Raw genomic sequence first — 21,167 nt, 5'->3', positions numbered from 1 at the left:
TTGTCACCTGTGGGTGACAGCCCAGATCCTTTGGGAATGTTACCATTGAAAGGCAGCCTCCATGTTCCCTGGGCTGTATTTTTCTATAATTCTAAGACGGCTCCCAAATACAGCATACTCATCTGCTTAGGGGGGAGTGTCTGCACAGCCACGGGGCTCAGGTCTACCCTGCATAGTTCCAGGGTGTATTTCTTACCAATAGGCATGCTAGTGGCACAAGTCACCCACACCTTGGGTTTCATGAGCCCGGGACATTGCCGCTTACCCCACATCAGCACGTCTCCCTGGGACTCTTTGCACTCCTGTCGTGGCTGGTGCAGTCTCACCCAGCAGCGGGAGCGCTTCTTCCTGCGCTGACTGGAAAACTTGCGCTTTTACATTCAACGCGCTACCTCAACCATCAAACTAATCTCCAGTTAGTTTATCTTTTAGAAAAATACATGCTCCAAATTTTAAAAACGCTGGGAAAGATGGTGTTAGGGATGGGAAAACCAGGGTAGCGTAAACAAAGCTGAGATATTGACTGTTGCTGTTCTGACTGCGGAGGGCGAGCGAAGAGCTGGATCCAGTTATCCAGCAGCCTTCAGCCTCCATTCTTGACCCACCAATGCCATGACCACCGGCATAGTCTGGGGGATCGGAGCCAGGAATGCACATCTTACCCAAAGGAAAGGGATGTGCTTCAGGAGTTCTAATCCCTTTGACAACTATTCTATGTTAAGGATCAAAATCCCCATCAGGGCATGGAGGAACCCTGCTGATTAATTAGCCTGTGATTAGCCCAGAGTTTGATCCCAGCATGGGGGGGACTATTAAAGCAGTACTATCACCACTACTACACAGAATTTTCGGCTTGACTGTGAAGCTCAGACTCATCTAATTCAATGATTCAACATATATGGGCGATGAGTAGTTGGAAACCTCAGCATGACCAGGAGCATATGCTAGCACAGGTGCTGTGCGCTAATTCTGGATAAACCACGAGGGAAAGCACTTGTGCTCCCAGCTGAAGAGGCTTCAGTCGAGACTGCAGTCTCCTCGCATGCCGACTTCTGTGACCGTCGCAGTTTAGCCACGGAGCTCTCCAGAAGGGGATGTAGGAGGCAAGGATCTAAGGGTCTGTCAGACCCCAGCTTTAACCTTGGGGTAGTATCTGGCCTGTCATTCTGAAGACACAGCTTGATCCAACAACTGCAAAACTTAGAGCAAAAAAAAAAAAAAAAATTACTGACACCAGATCTCAATAGCACAGGCTATATCCCAGCTATCTAGGCACCAAGCCTCAGTGAATAGGATGTAATCCTAGCTATCTAGGGACCAAGTATCAGTGGTGTAGGCTATATCCCAGCTACTTGGGAGGTTAAGGCAGGAAAATTCCAAGTTCAAAGCCTACTTGGACAACTACTAAAACCCTATCTCATGATGGGAGGGAGGGATGAAGGGAACAGGGAGAGAGAGAGACTGAGACTCTAGGTGTGTAACTCAGTGATAGAATGTTTACATGTACAAATCCCTAAACTCAATCCCTAGTAATGGGATGGGGTGGAGGTGTATGATAAGATATAGCAATTATTATACTAAACATGACAGTTAAGTTCACACTAGAATCTGCATGAAGTCTTTGAGAATATCTTTTGTTTATTCTTTACCATTTAAACAAATACACAATGTACCTAGATGTTATCCACACCAACTCCATGTCTCACTTCTCCCAGACATCCCACATGTCCCCTCCCAACTATCTGTCTGTCTATATATCTGTCTATCTATCTATCTATCTATCTATCTATCTATCTATCTATCTATCTATCTATCATCTATCTATCTATCTATCTATCATCTATCTATCTATCTATCATCTATCTATCTATTTATCTATCTATCATCTTTTTAACCTCCTGAGTTCAGCTGCTGCTGACTGCTGGGCTAACTGCTCTTGTTGGTGTGCTACACCACAGGTGGATACAACCATGGTGAGTTTGTAATGGGCATGTCATGTGCAGACGTCCGCATTCCATAGTGCTCCCCCCATTCTGCAACTCTAATGGCTTCTCCTCTGAGTCTTGGTGGAGGCGGCTTGATACAGATGTCCCACTGAAGGCTGAGCACTCTCTGGCCACCTTTTTCTCAGCATGTTGACCAGTTATGAGCAGTTGTGTTAACTGTTGCCTGAAGATGTTTAGTGCTCCCCAATTTGGAACCAACCAAGATATCTTTCAGGAGATAAGTAGACAAACTAAACAATGAAATATTCAGCAATAAAGAGCCACATGCTATCAAGTCATGACATATGTGGAGGAATCTTAGATGGAAGAAACTAATCTGAGAAAGCCACCTGCGGTATAATTCGAACTCTATGGCATTCTGGAAAAGCAAAACTATTGAGACAGTAAACAGTGCTTGTCAGAGGTTAGAGATGAAGTAAGGAAGGATTGGCAGAGCATCCAGGACTTTAGGGCAGTGAGACTCTTCTGAAGAATACTGTGATAGTGGATTTGGGTCACTATACATTTTTCTGGACTGTGAACAAAATGAACCCTAGAGTGAGCTATGAACTTTGGCAGATAATTATGTGGGTTTGTGTTTGTGAACTGTAACAAATGGATCGGGGTGGGGGGAGGCAGGGAGTATACAGAAACTCTCTGTACTGTAGTCCTAAAACAGTTCTGAAAAAAAGCTTCTTTTTCTTCTTTTACTTTTCTTTCTTTTTTTCCTTTTTTTTTTTTTTTTTTGTCTAGCATGTTAGAGAGCAAAGTAAGGTAATTTTTCTGTAACTGAAGGTTTCTTACCCCACCTGATCCCACAGCCACTTTTAAAATAACCACTCAGAGGCTTAATGTTAATTACATACTATTTGGCCTAATAGCTCAGGCTTATTATTAACAACTCTTACAACTTAAATGAACCCATTTCTATTAGTTTATATTTTACCACAAGGCTTGTGACTAGTTACCTCACATCTTGTTTTACTGTTGGCTGCTTGCATCTCCCAGACTCTGTCTTCTTTCTCCCTGTATTTAGTTTGGTTTTCCCACCTAGCTATATTTTGTCCTGTCATAGGCCAAAGCAGCTTCTTTACTAACCAATGGTAATAAAATATATTCACATCATACAGAGGGGTATCCTACATCATTTTTCCATGCTAGGAATTAAACCCAGGGAGCCTGGGGCACATTATGCTCCACTGAGCTACAGCTTCAGTCCTAAGGTCTTCTAAATATTTAACTTAAATGCCAGTGACTGGCCCTGATGGGTCAAGAGAAGCATATATATTTAAAAATGTTTATTTTTAGTTATGCTTGTGCGTGTCTGTGTGAAGGTTTGTGCAGGTATGAGTGTAGATGCCCACAGAATCCAGAAGATGGTGTCCTAGAGCCAGAGTTACAGGCTGTTGTGAATCACTCCCCCACCCCACTCCCACCATGCGGATCTAGGGACCAAATTCTTCTGCAACAGCAGTACAAGCTATTAACCAATGAGCTGTTTTCCAAGCCCTGGAGTGTTTTATTTTTAATGCCATTTGGGATGCAGCCTGCTTCAGTGTGCAGTGGGTCACCTCCCTCTGTGTTAGAATCCACACCAGTTCCCTCAGTGTCCTAGCAGAACCTCGTCAATGCAGCCTGTTTTCTATCTAGAAGACCAGCCGAGTGGGGAGGTCTTTGAGAAGACTAGGTTTCTTCACTGGAACCCTATCAATATGTATGCAGGAACCCTATCACATGTATGCATAGGTCTCACCTGGTCCTCACAGACCATTGGACTTGCTGAATTCCTGAAAGAGGAAGCTGCTGCCCCCAAACCTACCTCCCACCAGAGGTTAGGCAATCTGAGACACCCAAGGTTGGACCACATTGAGCTGTGTCACAGAGACTGCCCTCAACAATGTGATGAGATACCGGGTTGAGAATGGCCAGTGGGTGACAGCATGCACTGCTTGACTTTACATCCCTGTTTTCTAAACTGATAATGGCACTCAGAGAAGAGACAAAGATGGGCAGGTTTAACAGAGTGGAGCCAAGCTTGTCTTTTTACGCAAGGAACTGATCGATTTATCCAGATGGAAGCCTACCATTCACAATTCATGGTTAAAGTATTACTTTCCCCAAACATTGCAACATTATTCCACAAGCCACAGATTCTTTTCTGTTCCATTTCTCAAGACTACCAATGCTTCCACCCACGTTATTGCTCTCTGTAGCCTCTGCCTAAAGCTGCCGGTATGGGGGGGGGGAAGAGAGAGAGAGAGAGAGAGAGAGAGAGAGAGAGAGAGAGAGAGAGAGAGAGAGAGAGAGAGAGAGAGAGCTTTTGAAGATTATGGTGGGCAAGAGCGACCTCTGCTGGGTGAAAGGGACATACTCGCACCACCCTGGACTAACCCAGAAAGACTTCTCTTACGGAGTGCTTGCGGAGATAGACAAAAAAGCCAAACCAAACAAAAACACTTTTTTTTTGTTTCTAAACTAGATGAGGGTTAAAAATCAAACACGTAGATTTACCTTTCCTTCGTGCTGTAGAAACAAAACTAGTTACATGCTCACCACTTCTATAGCTTATTGGTACCGCAGTGATTTTTCAGAGAGCCTCGCGTATCATGCACACGGGCTCTAGGAAAGCCTCACTGCTGATGAATTAAAAGGTTGCTTTCCCATCAGCTTGCCTATTGGAACTCCAGGCTGTTCATGCCCAGGCAGGAAAGTGTGCTGCCCATTTCTAAGAAGTCTGAGATGAGGGACAGGTTCTCACGCTGTTTTCCCAGCTCCTCCGAAGTAAGGTGAGTTGGAGAGAGGACAATGTGGTGATCAAATGCATTCAAGGAGACACTGACACCCCGTTGGCCAGACTTTCTTCCTTTATTGCAGAGAAATTTGGATACTTTAGAATTGTTGGTCCTTAACCTGTGGTGGGCAATAGGGAGAACACTGGAATACTTTTTTAAAAGAATGATTTGAGAATGATCTAACTTATCCTGAAAATAAGCCATTAACTTTCCCCTGAAAAGTGAATTTCTGCTTTTCAAATCTTGATATGCCATCACAAGAACACGCTGGAAGACCAGCAATGCATGTGTGAATTTCGGGGAGGGAAGTTATGAATGGTGGACCACTGGTAGGCAAGCCTTTAATTTGGGGATGAATAAAAAATAAGTTAATTATGAAGGTGTCTCTGTCTATATGAACATTTACCGAAGGATGGGGTTAGAAAACTCGTGGGAATTTCCAGCTTCCTCTCCATAAGGAGTATCCTATCCGTAAGACTGTCCTCATGGGGGAGACAGGCACGAGTGGTCACCCTTTGTGCTCTTTGGCTCCACCCAAGCTAGTCCTCTGAGGAGAGGGGACTTCAACTGAGAAAACATCGCTATTATATTAGCCTGTAGATGAGCCTCAGGGGGTATTTCCTTGATTGGTGATTGATGTAGAAGAGCCCAGACCGCTGTGGGTAGTGCCACTCTTGGGCAGGAGATTCTGGGTCATAAAAGAGGGTAAACTGAGCAAGCCGGGAGGAACAAGCCAGTAAGTTGCGTCCCTCCATGGCCTCTGTTTCAGGTCCTGCCTTGGCTTCCCTGACGCTGGCCTGAGAACTGGGAGGCAGATAAACCCTTTCCTTCCTGCATTGCTTTTAGCCATTGTGTCTAGAAAACTAAGACAGCTCCCATCAGTGCAACACTGTTTCCTCCTTTGCCACACCCCACCGTCTCTGCATCATGGCCTGGATGGTCCTAGGGGAAATGCTTCTGTACTTCTCTTATGGTTTGAGTGTCTCCTAAGGATCTAGTGTGATGAAGTTCTTGGTTTCTTGGGTAGCGTTTTTGGAAAGGAATGGAACCATTAAGGTGGGACCTCATGGAGGATCCTTAGGTCATTGGGTGTGAATGAACTCTTAGGTAGCCTCTTGGGTTTTGGAAGAGGATTGTTATAAAAGAAGGAAGTTGAATGCTCCTACTTCAAGATATAGTCACACGCTTGCTCCCACCACTATTTACAGTGATTTAGCCAAAGGGCGGTCCACAAGAGCCTGTCTTTTTTGGACATGGGTTCTCTGAAACATCAGGATAAGTAGCCAGTGATGCATTTTGCATGGTGACGCAATGTTGACTGTACAAATTGTAGACACGGCTCCAAAGATAATGAAGACAATGTTCTCTGCTTGTGAGGAGTGCTATTGGGGAGGGGAGAAGAATTCTGATCCTTCAAACTTAGAGTTTGCACTGCTCTGTCTCCTTCCAATCTTATACTTTCTCATGGTCCCATTGAGGGCTGCAGCATGCTGTATCCCTGCACTGACTAGGATTACAGCACAACAGAACGAACTCTTCCCTCTCAGACCAAAGCAGTCAACGCTTAGCAAACCGGGTTTCCCACCGTTGCCCTTGAACCTTGTGGCAGGATTAAGGAAGCATTTTTCTCTTTAGTAAACTGGTTGTGGACCTCACGGAAACCCCTCAGCAGAGCTGCTAATTGGCAGAGATCCGGATTGCTGCATAAATGCTACACCAATCTGCAGCTGGTCCTTCCCTCTACATTTGGTCATTTCTCAGCAGGAGTCGCCGATTGAACTTGACACCCCCAAGGCTCCTAGGAGAGGTCTTGAGAGATGGGATACACTCTTCTGAAGAGAGGCCTCTACTTCAGTCTCTTCTTTGGATCAAACCCTAGCCACCACATCTGCCCTTTGCAGATAAGGCAGTTTTTGCCTTTTCTCCCCAAAGAAGAGATGATCATTTTAAAGAGAGAGAGAGATAGAGAAAAGAAGAAAAGAAAAAGAAAGAAAAGATGTTTCATAACAGTCAGCTTCAAATACAGACGAAGGTAATAACACCAGTGGACACTCCCACCCCCTTTCATCTGCAGAACTCAAAGTATTTGGCAAACATTAATTAATTCTCACGCCAGCCTGCTGAAGTAAGGGTATTATCTTATAATATTATATAAATACTGGCTGTTCCATGAAAGCCGCTCCTTAAAAGGGACAAAGTCTCCTGGATCAGGTTCAAAACCAGTCTTTACACCTGATCTAGACCTCGAGGGTTTGGGTGACACACTGGAGGGTGCCCAATTGTCTAATAACATGATACCCCAGAGTGAACAAACACTCCCTCTCAAAAATAATTCCTTTAACACTGCTAGGGGTTCTTATCTATTTGGAGGACCTTTTGCCGTGTGAAAGGCACGACTCGCGGTTTATTCCATCTAAATTGCTGATAGTCTCTCTCCATGAAAGAATGCCAAAGCACTCTAGCACCTGAAATTCGAGCGTGAGAACCTGGACTCCAGTTTCAAACGCCTGTGGATTAGAAGGGATTGAGATCACTTCAAGGTTTTGCAATGTTTTCTTCATCATTTTAGAGTCTGGGTGTCTTGCAAAGCACAGTCCCACAGCTCAAGCAAATGCTTGGCAGCCGAATTTCCACCCAAGACGCGGAGCTTCCCAGGGCTAAGCAGAACTGGATTAAACAGGCTCCCGGGTGCAGCATCCCAAAAGGAGATGGTCTCTTTTCATTTTGAATCCTGTCCTTCCTTTTCCTCCCTAAGCAAAGCCAAGGATGTTTGCTTCCTTCCGGTTGCCTATCTGAAGCTGAGTTGATTTCCCAGCATGTCTACTTCAGTGAACATCCCCAGATTCCTCCACATCCAACCAAAACCCCAATTCCATTGAGATCCCACCTCCTGAGCATGACCCTCATCCATGTGACATTTGGCTGGCTTTTTGAATCCTCAATGTTACATTTTTGGGGGTTGGCCAATAATGTATGTTTTCTGTATCTTTAAAGTCTCCCCACATCTAGCCCTACCTTCCAGGTGGTAAGCTCTCCGTAAACATTAATTCAGGATTTATGTTGTTCTGTGGGAATGTAAGAATTTCCCCGGACTCTGGCAGAGACTGCTGTTTATAGTCTTAGCAGCACCAACCCGTTATGTGCGTTGCTCTGAACTGATCCTGGCAAGACAATTGTTCTCCTCGGCTATTTGTTCTCCTCGGCTATTTGTTCTCCTTGGCTACGTGAGAAACCATTTATACCACTTAATAGCGGAGCATTGATTTGCTAAGTTTATCTGTTTGCCACTGTCACTGGCCTCCCTGAGTAGCCTCAAGGGAGATAACCTGGTTTGGGGCTCAGAACTTAAATTGAGCTGATGGCCTCCAAACTCCAAAGTGGGATAAACCAGATTCCTCCTCTCTGTTTATGTTGGCCCGCCATGTCCCTTTATGGAGAGAACGGTCCAAATAAAGTACTTCCTTTGTGTATTTTGACAGGAAACACACTTCTGCGCGTTCCTTTTGTTGTGTGCCTTGCTCTCTTCTTCGAGAGTTGTTTAAATATTTTCGGTAGGATGACATATTTATTAATCCACTCTTCTTTGCACGAGGCATTAAGTGATTGGCCCTTCTGTAAAGTCCTCTTGGAAAAGGTGGTTTCTCCGGTGAGAGCTAATGCTATTGCCACGATTCATGTAAAAACCACCGAGACAATCTCTTAAAAATGGGCCACATTTATCTAAAACAGCTGGTAAAGAAAGCACACAGACCCAGCCAGAGGCAGTGGGGTCAGGGGTCAGGGTTAACGCTGATCTCCGTGGAACTTTGAAGCTGACGTTTTACAGATTATATGTGTCTCGGTGCACAGTGGGCATGGCATATAAATTGGACTTAGAGGCCCCTATTTGTTCTCTGCATTTTTACGAGCCCACGGAGCTCCTCTTTGAAGCGGCATACGTCGAAAATAAAAACTCATTTCAATGTTGTGGAACTATTTACAATAAATCACATTTATACCCGGGATTTGTAAAAGCGTAAGCTAGCTCTCTCTCTCTCTCTCTGCACATACACATTCATGGAGTCTATTTTTCAACTCAGGTAACTTTTTTAAAAACAAATCTTTTATGGTATTGTTAAGTGCATTTCCTTTCTCCTTGCCCTGACTTCAGAAAGGGGCCCCAGGCACGGCTGTGTCCAGCTCCACAGGGTACCTTTGTGAACCCTGTGAGGTGCTTCAGCCAGAATGAGCTGTTCTTCCCCCTGCCCAGGAAAGCTCCCTGATAGCATGAAATGCAGACTCTAATGTGGCCCCTGCGCACTGGAAGACAGCGTCTGATTTCAAAGGGATCACCTTCCACTCTGGAACTAATTAGTTCATTGGTTTTATGGACTTTTTTTTTTTTTTAAAGTTGCTAGGTGTTTTAACTGGAGGAGGCTGGCGACCCAGGGAGAAGTTTGTCCTGGTAGAGACTCTGCCACGGGCACTTTAGCCACCTAATTAATTTTCAATAAAAACTTGCAATAGTTAATCTGCTCTCAACCCAATGTAAATCAAACAGAGACAAATAGGTTAAAATTAGAAATGTGTGGTGGAGGCCATGTTTATGGTCAAAATTACCTCTCGCCCTGGAAATAGCAGAGATTGATAGGGAAGAAAATAAGACCACACAGGGTTTTGTTCAAATAGATTCCGAAATGAATTAAAGACGTTATTAAGAGGGAAACATGCAGCCCTCCCTCAGACTGTCTATCTATGAAATAATGTTATTTTAATATAAAAGTAGAGTTTGGAAAAAAATGTTACCTTAAGAAGCCCAGAATTAAGACATTGGTCCCATTATTCCAGGTGGCCTGAGGCCCCTCATTTTCCTTCAGGCTTACCACAGTACAGGGTCCAATCATAAAAAAAAAAAACTATAAAGTTATTAAGTTTCCAGGCCTGAATTGGCAGACATACCTACTCAATGCCACATTCTTTTAGTGCCTATGTTTCAAAGTTCAGCTTTCCGACATCAAATAAGCGGTTTTCCTTTTATGAGAACACAGACATAGATTTCTTATGAGTTTATAATGAAGCTTCAATCTGCCAATTAAAATACCCAGACAATATAGATATCGTTGGCCCATCCATTGCACTAATATTATTATTAGGGCTCTCTCCAGGACTTCATATTTGCAAAATATTTTGTAGGCTTTAATCATTTTAAATTGCCGAAACGTTTGCCCATTTTCTTCGTGCTTTCCTGTAATTGCTCGGACAAACCACTCCATTTTAATACACAAACCGCTCGCGTGGCACATAGTGAAATGAACTAATTTTTTTAGTTAATTGTAATGCTAGTCTCAAAGACTGTGAACCCTGGCCATTGAGCCCTGAGCATGGCCACTGAAAGCCCCCCTATATTCTATTTTTATTTCACTTTTGCCAAGTTCGTGAAGCAAATTCCTCTTTCCCTCTCACTCTGGCTTTTCTTCCTGCCCCAGAGGAACGATGCTGCGTCTGTAATGTCTTCTAATGCACTATAAACGCAATGATGAATTGGACACAGGCTGGCTTCTTCTGAGTGGGAGTCCATTATCCTGTCACGGCGTTCCTTTCCTGTAACTTAATTTTTATTGTAACAAATGACTAAGTACCGAAAAATGAAACACTGGGGTAGGCCGAGCCCAAGTGGCTTTCTGGGGGTAAGTGCGGCAGAGTGACGATTGTTTACAGCTGCCTTCCATGGGGCTCTCTGCTGACATTCACTGCCCAAACTGGAGTTATCAAAAGCATTTTCTGGCTGTTTATGGAAGCCCTTCGTTCATGGTGACCGGCTAATGATATTATATAAAGTGCTTTGTAGAAAAGATCCCGCTAAGAGAAAGAGCAGAAGAGGCAGATTCACAAACTTAGAATTACCTGGAGACCGAGTTAAATTGGAACTCAGGGCCCCACCTCCCACCAAAGGACATGTCTGCAGGGGAGGTCTCGGAATGACATTTTCAACTGTCCTCTCTGCCGATAGGTGGCTTAGATACTGAGGGACCCACTTCACCTAGAGCTTCTGGTAATCTATCTTCTCCATAAACGTCTGCTGTCCACTTGACCCCTACTTTATAAGAAATCACTCCCCACTCCTCTCCCTCCTTTGGATTTCTTAGCAATTGATGTGATTCTCTCAAACCCAGTTCCCATCGGAAGATGATCTAGTCTCCCTTCATTTGTTTTATAAATTAAGAGTCATCACCATGTCTAAAAGAGCAAAAACGTCCTTCTGTTGCCGATGAGGAAAATATCAACCTGAAACCCACAGACCCCCAGAAGTCCAGTAAGTTTGATGTGTAATTAACTTAGCGCTTCTTTCTGCATTGAAAGGCATAGGAGCCACCAAATCCCTGGAGTGAGTCTGTGACCCATGGCAGGGCAAGGCCCACTATCCTCAAAGAGTTCAAACTCAGATGTCTTGACTTCATTAATGTGAACCTTCTGTGTTAAAAGGTGCTTGGTTGAGAACCTGCCTCCAAAACAAAGTGGAGACTCCTGAAAGTTACCTTCTGACCTCCACATGGGTGTGAGCACCCTTACACACACGCGTGCATGCATACACACACACACACACAACACGCAGATGCAAAAAGAAAAGAAACGTTGAAAAAGATTACAACTTTGTCACTAATTAATAATTTATAATGAACGTTGTCTTTGCCATTCTGAAGCATTAGCATATTTTCTGATGTTTGTGGTTTAAAAGTAGGGTAGCCACACTTTCCCAAAAGGACGAAAATTTTCCTAAGAAACACTGAGGAGCAAAGAGACGCTCCAGGATGTGTGTTGTGGTTTACGTGGAGGATTGCTTTGAGAGCCGGGGGACTGAACCTCTTCCAGGAGACCTAGGCATCTCAGCTTAGCATCCTACTAAACCTTAAGGAAGGGCAATCAGGACCATGAAAACTGTCATTTTCCCTGGTACTTGAAGCTGGAGTAGTTCTAAACTACCCCAGATTCATTTAAACACCTGCAAAGTGCCATTATGGAAGTTTCCAGTCATTAGACTTTCAGTTATTGAAGTTCAGTACAAATCTTTGCGAACTCTACTGATCCACAAAATCTAGAGGGACAAAAAGGATGGGATTTTTTTTCTTTATTTTTTAAAACAATCTTTTCTTGTTTTACATACCGATCTCAGTTCCCTCTCCCTCCCCTCTACCTGCTCCCCCCACCTTCCACCCACCTCAACCCCATCTACTCCTCAGAGAGGGTAAGATTTCCCATGGGAGTCAACAAAGTCTGGCACATCGCCTTAAGACAGGACCAAGGCCTCACCCCTATATCTAGACTGAGCAAGGTATCTGTCTAAGGAAAATGGGCTCCAAAAAGCCAGTTCAAGCACTATAGATAAATCCTGGTCCCACTGCCAGTGGCTTCACAGACTGCCCTAGCCACACAACTGTTACTCACATTCAGAGGGCCTAGTTTGGGCCTGTGCAGGTTCCCTGACTGTCAGTCCGGAGTCAGTAGCAAGAAGCCTGACACTAGGGAAATTCCCAGGAATCCACAAGAATGACCCCAGCTAAGATCCTAAGCAATAGTGGAGAAGGTACCTGAACTGGCCTTCTCCTGTAATCAGATTGATGCCTACCTTAATTGACACCATAGAACCTTCATCCAGCAACTGATAGAAGCAGATGCAGAGATGCACGGCTAGGATTGGACTCTCAGAGTCCAGTCAAAGAGAGAAAGGAGCGATAATATGAGCAAAGGGGTCAAGACCATGATGGGGAAATGCACAGAAACAGCTGACCTGAGCTAGTGGGAGATAGTTGTGTGTGTATGTGTGTGTGTGTGTGTGTGCACGCACACACAAGCACACATGCAAGCATGTAGGTGTCTAAGGCAGGAGACTTGTGAGTTCAAGGTCAGCCTGGGCTTTATAGTGTAAACTCATCTAAATGAATGAGTGAATGAATAAATAAATAAAAGCACAAACCTTAAATCCCCTGGTTTTCAAAGAAAAGATAACCTTTGGGAGTAATCATTGTGAATAGTTACAAAATTCTGAAAGACATAGCAAAGCAGCATCAGCTGTTTTGCTGATATCTAATCAATTTCTGGTATTAGACAAGATGCTCTTGAAAGGGCCATCACGTGTTTCACCCTAATCACAGACCATGAGGCGTTAGAGGGGCTAATGAGGTCTCAACTCATTGTCAACTAATTATCTTTAGGTTGTTGTCATCACTTGCTAACAGACTTCTGCCAACTCCACCACTGTGGGTGCCAATCCCAGAGTAACTGCCTCCAAACATACATGCCCTACAGCGGGCAGCCCAGTGCAGCTCACCCCACTGCTGGGGTGGGGGCTGGGGAGGTTGAGGCTGAAATCCCTGCTGTCACCAACACCTTTGCGCCCACAAACACGCACACGCTTGCATGCAAAAAGCTTTTTAGAAACTTTCATCTTTTTAAAAGGGCAGGACAAAAATCAATAAAGTGCTGGCCTGGCTTGCAGGCGGGGCTGGCTGAGGCAGCATGGGTGGCTGAGCTCTATGAGAAACAGATGGGAAGCTCCCTGGGACCAGGGCAGCCATTGTCTTTACAACCAAATCAACCAGCCAATTGGAAGCAATTCATGTCCCTACCACCCTTCACCAAGCATTCCCCCACCCAACCTGCCGAATGATGGTCCCATCTGGATGTTGAGCCCAGGAGCAGAAAGGGGCATCCACTCAGCCAGAGAACCTATGATTTAGGTTCACACTTCACCCAAGTGGGATTTCTCACCATGATTCATGTTGCGGTTTGAGTCGGCAGGGAAGCTCTTGCTTTTACTTCTGGTTTTGGACATTCTGCCATCAGGCAAGCAAAAATTCATCTGCTGCCATTGACATCCATATTGTTTCAGAATTTTTATTTTGCTTGGCCCAGGCATCCTTTTAGAGTTGGAAAAAAAAAAAACAAAAACCAAAACAAAAACACAAGCAAAATGAACTGAGCACAATGGGTCCTTGTTGGTTTAGTCTCTTAACCACAATTAGATCCTACAGAGTTCAGGATGCCAAATGACCCCAGCCACTTTGGAAAACTGGCTGTTTCTCATGGAAATAAACAGGCATCTGCCTCAGCAGTTCCACTCCCAGGCATTACCTAAAAGAAATGCAAAGATGTCTCCACAAAGGTAATTAGGCAGGAATATTTGTTGCTATTATTATTCATAATAACTCCAGATTGGAAAACAACAAACTGTTCGTTGAAGGGAGAAAGGAGGATAATGGATTGAATACTCCTGTGTGAGACTGCCACTCAGCAAGAAAAAGGAACAGGCTACTGATACAGCGCAATAGAGAGAATCGCCGAAACATTATGTTCATTCAAAGAAGTGGCACAGAATATTCTGTGATTGATTTTTACGAAGCCTGACAACCATCAGAGCTGGTCTATAGTAAAAGGAGCCCGAAAGAACCGGGGCTCAATCGACTGTGATAGGCCTAAAGAAACTTTTGGGGACGGTGAGAACGTTCTGTATCTGGGAATGTGGAGATGGTGAGCTCAGTACTCTGCTTGTAGTGCAAGCTCAGTTACTTGAGTTTAATCCCCAGAACTCACATAAAAAGCCGGATACATGATCATCTCATCGTCCCAAAGCTGGGGAACCCTGAGGCTCTCTGGCTAGCCAGCCTAGTCCAAATTGCCTTAGACCCCAGTGGGAGACCTCATCTCAGTAAAACCAAGGTGGATGGCATCTGAGGAACTGTACCTGGGATTGAGCTCTAGCGTCCATATGTGCATGTGTGCACCCACATGTTCAAATGTGAATAGGTGAACACACACACACACACACACACACATTCTGTATCATATACGGAATGATGGTCAAGTTTTTAAACACAGTTGACAAAATACACCCAGAAGAACCCCCAAGGCTAGTTTGTGGTTTTATGTTACATATTATATCTCAGCCTAAAATCGAAAGTTAGATATTTGGGAAATACAATAGGAACAAAGAGAGGATGAAGGGATCCGGAAACAGAAATGGGAAGCTGATGATGATGCTAAGAGAAGCTGAACTTATTAAGAAGGAGAGCAGTCTTGAACGTATGCAGAAATCCCTGGCCAGCTACCCACGACTGTTTGTACAGTCACTAATTGCTTACTGAGCACCAAACACTGTGCTGATCACTTTATGACGCTTTTGCTCGTTGGCTCGTTTTTTATTTGATCCTCCAGATGAGGTTGGGATTAATTACAGTCAGTGGTTCAATACACACCGACATCACTGACTCTTGACGATAATCAGTTTGATCCTTCTTTCTACTCTCATCTTCCTACCTAAAGCCTGTGTTGAGGTCTTATTTTTTAAACACCACACACATACATACACACACACACACTAACAGGTGCTCGACCTCCAAACCCCATATATGCCACCATATCCAATCTTACATATAATTTTATTGATGCCACATGAGCACATAAATATAAAGTTCAATGCTGTTTAGCTCTAACTTTATGGTAAATGTTATACATAACCCTGGGCAGGGGAGGTTTACCTCCTTTTCTTTAGTGTTACATTACTATGGCTTATGGAAGTTATTATGTACCTTTGTATCATTTAATCTTTTTTGTATCATTTAATCTTTGCTACAAACTTGTGAGGCAGGTGTTACCCACATTGATAGAAGGTGAGGTTTGGGCTCAGATAATTTAATCAACACGTTCAAGGACAGATAGCTGGAAAGGGACAAAAGAAAGATTCAGCCCTAAAGCTCTTTACCAAGAAGCTATGCTAGGTTCTCTACTCTCTGGTGCCACTGTCTGTGGCATATGGCTTTCTCTGTGTAACCATTGCTATGCACATTTAAATGGAAACATAGTAGTTGTCAGGGAATCCACGCTAGGAGCATGTGACAGAATCACTAAGTCAATTTAATAACTTAGAGGTCATTGTACCCTGGGAGGTAAATATAAATGTGTGTATTTAACTTCAATTACTAAATTCAGTTTACTAAAACTCAGACTAGCAAAGCAGAGACTGTCTTGGAAAAAGCCTTTGGAGTGTGTGTGTGTGTGTGTGTGTGTGTGTGTGTGTGTGTGCGCACTTTCTGGAGAATATCTCAGAACAGCATCCTTATTTTATTTAATCTCTATGCTAAAAGGGTCAGCGCACAGGCGTTGTTTAACCAAGGCCTTGCTCTTCACCTTATAACTGTGTACCAGAGGCCATGGAAACTGGATCGCCCTCTCAGGATGCCATTACAGCCAAGCAGAATCTCATTAAAAATCAATTCCTTGGGTCCATAAAGCCAGTTTATTTTATCTTCCTGGCATGCCTGCTGCTAGCAGTTACATAGTTCCATTGTGTGGCAATCTTGTCTGTTAAGGACATCGAACAAAACGGCTATTTAAAGATCTCCATTTTATGTTAAAGTTTATAATTTTACAGTAGTTTAGGTTTTCAGGGTTGGCTTTCTAGTTTCAGGTATCTTGTTACACGTAAGAAGCAGCATTGCCAGCTCCAGGGCACTGTTAATTAAACATTTTCCTATATAAACTAGATGTTGTCTGATGTGAAAGAGCAGCAAGGCCTCCAGAGTTTGGAGTTCACTGTGTCCAGTTGTGATAGCTCCCCCTCAGCCGCTGCTTTCTTAGGTGGCACCTAAGGTCTTCATCACCAACAATGCAAAGCTCAGGCAGCGAGTTTTCTTTCTGTGGTGACTCAATTCTCGTGTCCCTAAATACCCTGGGGAACCATAGGTATTGGCTACATTTTATAAATGGGGAGATGAAAGCACACAGAGATTCCATGACCTGTGAAGGTCACACCCTGAATCTGCAACAGGGGCAGAAGAAATTGGAGCGGCTACTCCGTCCACATCTGGAACCTTTTAACGCTCTCGAGCCCCTTCAGTGGCTCTAGGGGCTGGCAGATTTCAAAGATCAGTGACCTTTTGGGATAGCGCCTGGCAATGAAACATACAGGCTTAAATTCCTTAGAGTTTGGCTATTGGGCTCCATGGTGCAGGCTCAGAACATGTGAGGGAAAAGCCTGTATTGTCTGTGCTGAGAGTAATGGAGAAGGAAGGGCGGGTTGGGATGAGGTAGGAAGACATTAAGAGCATTGCACACAGCAAGGGCTCTTTCTCTGCCACATGCTGTGGACTAGAAAAAAAAAACACGTCATTTTTCTTTTCTTTTTTTTTTATGTCAAACCCCAATGTAACTTTTAAAGCCCTCAGTGGAGGGCTGGGGCATAACTTACTGGGTAAGACTGCTTGCTGAGAGATCAGGAGGACTGGAGTTTCACTCTCCATCACTCATTAAAGCTGGGCATGGCTACACTTGCCTGTCACCCCAGTGCTGGACACAGAGGCAGGCTGGGTCTTGAGAGCTTGTTGGCCAATCAGCTGAACTCAAATAACAAGTTGACAGTCCACTGATACACCCTGTCTCAAGGCAATATAATCACAAAGGAAGATGCCTGGTGTCCTTTTCTGGTATTCTCATATGGGTGGGCAAAGATAGGGCACTCATGTACTTATATGCATGTGACACACCACACACACACACACACACACACACACACACTCTACACACACTCCTCAGGGGAAGATAACAGCACCGCTCTCTCTTATGAACTCTTAAAAAATTTGATTGCATTTCTCAAGAAGCCATTCCTGAACAACTTTCTCCGCAGCCTCATGTATCATGCTAGGTCTGCAGCATGGCAGTGGATAACAGAGGGGGCACAAGGTGCGTGTTCAAATAGGATTGTGTTCTACACCCTTGTGCTCCTTCCTGGAGACTTATCGGCATGCCATCGCTTTAGCAAGTCCAAACAGTCCTGCATGGAAGAAACATTTTACCTTGTTTGGCCATGGACTTTAGTGCAACAAAACAGCCTCTCATTAAAAAAAAAATCAAGATATTTCTGAGAAATGAGTAATCCTTTAATATTAAACAAAGGAATAAAACTATACCCACGATAAGGAGTTCTGTCTAAAGCCTAAGGCAGAGAATTCTGCCACTAGGAAAGAATCTAGTGGGTTAGACCAAGCCTCCATTCACAGGGAAGGAAGCATAGACAGCAAACAAGCAGGTCCCATAGGCAGAAAGCAGGAGAAAGCAGCTGTGTTTAGATTCACTACTTTCTGAGCAGTGCAGACTACTAATCACTCTGCTCCTTTAATAGTGTCCCATCCAAAAACCATCCGTGCAAACAGGCGTGGTTGCCGTGTGGTTGCTCTGTGCTGCTGTTTGCCTGGGGAGAACCCTAATCTGGAAAGCAGGCCCTAGGCAGAGGTCCTGGAACTTGAAAAAGACCTGAGTTTGGAGTGGGGAGGGGCTTCAAGATGATTACGGACCTTAGGAAAGTTATAAGGCATAGGCAGACATGATCAGATCCTGCAGCTGTGTAAAGAAAAAAAGGACATTTTCAGAAGCTTTGATGGTTGCTGGGGACAGTGGTAGGCACTTCATCGGACCTGAAGGAAGAGTCCTTCGTGGTCCCCTTGAGTCAGTGGTGGGACTCCAGTGAGGACACACGGACACTTGCCTTAGGAAAGGCCAAAATAAGTCTCCTAGAACGCGGACCTGGACATTGATCTGTGTATATGCTTGTCACGTATACCCCCGCTATCTCGACCATTTATGTACATCAGCTACAACGGGCCCACACTTTCATCCAGGAGTTTGTGCATATGACAAAAACTCTGATCCTTGAGCTTTGTTACAATAAAGCCCAGCTAGGCGAACAGTGGGTAGAAATGATGTTTGATGGCAAAAGAGGATCCTGCTTCTTGAGCAGAGAGGCAGAAGGGGAGTGGAAGGAGTTCTTAGGCAGGCCCGTGTAAGGAGAAGGAGCCTTTTCTTGGAACCTTCCCTTGGTGATATTTTATCACAGCGTGGTTTCCAGTCTTGGCTGAGAAATGAAACTGGGAGGAACGGCCTGGCCCCATATCAGCTCTGACACATTTACAATAATGGAAGACATCTTTTCCTCATAACTTGAAAACATGAAAGCAGATATTGGCTCTGAGCACGTCTGATAGTCTAACTTTATTTCCTGTCAACAGAAATGACTCTGATTTATATTGGCTCATCGACTTCACACACTCTTGTTCCCCTCATATTGAGAACCCATAGAGAGATGTAATACTCGGCCTCATGATGTATGCCTTTCCAGCAACGCTTTCTGGTCCAAAGCAGACCTCAGGGATCGGGGAAGACACTGGTGTTCTCACTCTGCTGACACTCAATCTTCCTGAGCATCTTTTCAGTGAGGACATCATCCGGGCTTCAGCAGAGCTCTGTGTTGGCTTTGATCTCTGAGCACCTTGTGCATCTGTCCCACGGTGCGCAAGGCTGGCTGGCCTGCATCCAGCAGTTGCAGCGAGATGCCGCCTGCTGTGGGGTTTATCCACGTTGGCATCTGGTGCATTATTTTATCCTTCCAATATCTAGGCGCATCAGAGGAGGGAGAGAGTTCTGAAAATTTCATTTTCTTCTCAAAATTGATCGATGCTTTGGGTAGTGCACATTGAGTGCTGTGCTTTTGTGGTTACTGCCATTGTATGTCATCTGCTTTTAAATTTAGAGGCTTTCTTTCCACGGCTCTGTTATGATACGATGTGATAGATTGAATCGAAGGTGGCATTAATCATAACTTGTGCCGTCCCTGTATGTGCTACTAAGAGAGAAAATGTTACAATTAGAATATGGCTCTGTTATTTCTTACGTTTAAACGTTTTGTATTTTGTCCCCACTAAAAGATCCTTCTAGATTTATTTACCGAGTTCTTTTATGTGTCATGCTTTGAAGACACAGGAAGGAAAAATAACCCAACAAAGTGGCACACACTACAGAGGCAGGAGGATCGGGAGTTCAAGGTTATCCTTAACTAGCAAATTCAACATTGGTCCGGGATATATGAGATTGTCTCCAAAGAAAAATATGCATAAATTGTCTAAAGTTCTCCTGAAACTTCCTTGTACTGAGCCAAATGTTCTCAATTCCTTTAGTGAAAGAAACTTCCGAGTCCATTTTACTAAACACAACAAAATGCTTTGCCCCAATTCAGCTACAGTGTCAACTGTATCATGACTATCACCTGGCTCACAGTAAGTCTGGGTGCCAGTCCCCTGAGTGTGAGATGCCACGGATTAGGAGAAGCCAAGAACTTAAAGCATGCCTTGGTTTTAATGATGTTAAAATGGGAGGGGGAATGGGCAGCCTGCATGGGCTAAGTATGGTTTGCTTGGGTGTTAGATCATGGTGCCTGGTTCTCTTACACAAAATTCAAGGTGTTTTATACAAATTCCTATTTCTTCACTTACAATTCCACCTCAGAAAACAATGTAAGGGTTAAAATCATTCACATCAGAAACACTTTGTTTTGCCCACATCAGTGTAAGCAATTTATAGGAGCCTAAGTGAGCAAACTCACTTTCCCTCTAGGAATAGGTGCTAGCATCTCCTTTTTGAAAGAAATAGCTACAGACAGAGCTTAACAGTTAGTCCATCAGGCTGGGAGGCAAATTCGTACAGTTCCTAGGGAAGGCATCTGCCAATATCCATCAGTCTTTTATTTTAAAAGTACAGTTTCTAATAGAAAAAGACTTAGAGTCGGGTATGGTGGTACAAGTGTGTAATCCCACTGCCCAGGAGGGTGAAGCAGGGAAAAAGCTAGCCTTGGCTATGTAGTGAGATACTATCTCACACACCCAGGGGCTGCAGACTACAGGTTACTTTAAGGCATTTGTCTAGTGTGTGCAGGGCCTAAGAGTTCCACCCATGGGGTGTAGGGGAGATGAAAGATGAAGAGATATTTATTTTTAAAAAGTATCTGGTAGAAGAACAGCAGCGGTGTTTTCCATTCTTTGTCTATTTGACAACAATCAAATGTCACATGCCTGATACTTTCCCAGCATTAGAGTGCAAATTCATGCTCTATGCCATACTTCCAAATCTTATTTAATCTGGGGGAAAAAAGAGTGTTTTAGAGGGCAAAATTGGTAATAACCATTAGAAATCTATTGAAGAAATAGTCTATATTATCTGAGTAAAAATTAAAGACAAACAAGCCAGTGTCAATTTCAGTCAGTTTATTGGAATGTTTGAAAACTCACAAAGTTATCATGCAGTTCATAATTACTCATTTTATTTACTAACAGGAATTTTACTTATACATCAATGTGTTTATCGTTTGTTTTAAAACTTTTATTCATTTTTACTGGGGAGTCATGCATGTTCGACAGAGCAGACGGAGGTCAGGGGACCCCTTTGTGGAGTCGGTTCTCTCCTTCCGCCTTTACAAAGGTTAGGGATCAAACTCAGGTCTCCAGTCTTGCACGACCATCTCCTATATCCTCTGAGCCATCTCGATAGCCTGTTTTATTTTTTTGAGGCAGGGTTTCACTTCAGCCCAGGCAGA

The sequence above is a fragment of the Chionomys nivalis genome, chromosome 10 (genome assembly GCF_950005125.1).
Source record: "Chionomys nivalis chromosome 10, mChiNiv1.1, whole genome shotgun sequence".
Taxonomy (NCBI): domain Eukaryota; kingdom Metazoa; phylum Chordata; class Mammalia; order Rodentia; family Cricetidae; genus Chionomys; species Chionomys nivalis.
Note: the sequence above shows the minus strand (reverse complement) of the source record.